Source organism: Halyomorpha halys, unplaced genomic scaffold (assembly GCF_000696795.3).
Source record: "Halyomorpha halys isolate HHAL.00 unplaced genomic scaffold, Hhal_1.1 Scaffold1048.1, whole genome shotgun sequence".
Taxonomy (NCBI): domain Eukaryota; kingdom Metazoa; phylum Arthropoda; class Insecta; order Hemiptera; family Pentatomidae; genus Halyomorpha; species Halyomorpha halys.
This window is the reverse complement of record NW_027109781.1, coordinates 89358-90064: the sequence shown is the minus strand read 5'-3', so window position 1 is coordinate 90064 and position 707 is coordinate 89358. Positions and strand designations below refer to the sequence as shown.

Below are 707 nucleotides of genomic sequence, written 5' to 3'. Positions count from 1 at the left end.
TCATTTATTTATTGTTATTTACAACTGTATAACATATATACAACAAATAAATTTGCTGTAGGTGAGATAGTGACATGATACAAACATGTGGAGAAACTTCCCCTATGATAGAACTCCAATAACATTTCTTGAGGAGAAGATCCCGAGGCCATCTTCTTTTCAGACGCCTAGGAGGATTATTAAGTGGATTTGGGTGGTTGGGAAGTTTTCCATGGAAGGAATGGTATCTGGCTTTGGCCAAATCGGCAACATATGGGACATTGAGGTCATGATGGATGACTTGATTTGTGACAAAGTAAGAAGCACTAAGGATTTTACAAAGGATTTTGGACTGTAAGGATTGGATTCGGGAGGAATTTGATGGTTTAGTGGAGCCCAAAGCTCAACTCCGTATGTCCAGATAGGCTTTATTATAGTCATGTGGATCAGTCTTTTGTTATAGATTGGCAATTTAGACCGTTTGTCTAATAAATGTTGTGATAGTCGGAATCGACGAGCAGTTTCTTGTCTTTTCAGTTTGTATGAGGATTCCATGTCAGTCGTTTGTCGAAATGTAGGGTTAGAGTAACATGAATTTAAATTTTGTACATCTGAATTTTTATTGATAGCCCCACTGAATCTCAAAATCCACAAAAATATACATCATTAAAAAGCAAAAAAAATTTTATAAATATATATAAAACTGATTAGGTATTTGAAATTGAAAA

At 34.9% G+C, this 707-nt stretch overlaps 1 protein-coding gene across 1 annotated transcript in view; it reads right to left on the bottom strand.

Moving 5' to 3' along the window:
* LOC136795892 (cytochrome c oxidase subunit 3-like) overlaps positions 1-707 on the bottom strand; it is a gene marked incomplete at its 3' end in the record, with an annotated part of 80115 nt that overhangs the window by 40813 nt on the left and 38595 nt on the right. The gene's annotated exons all lie outside the window — the stretch shown is intronic.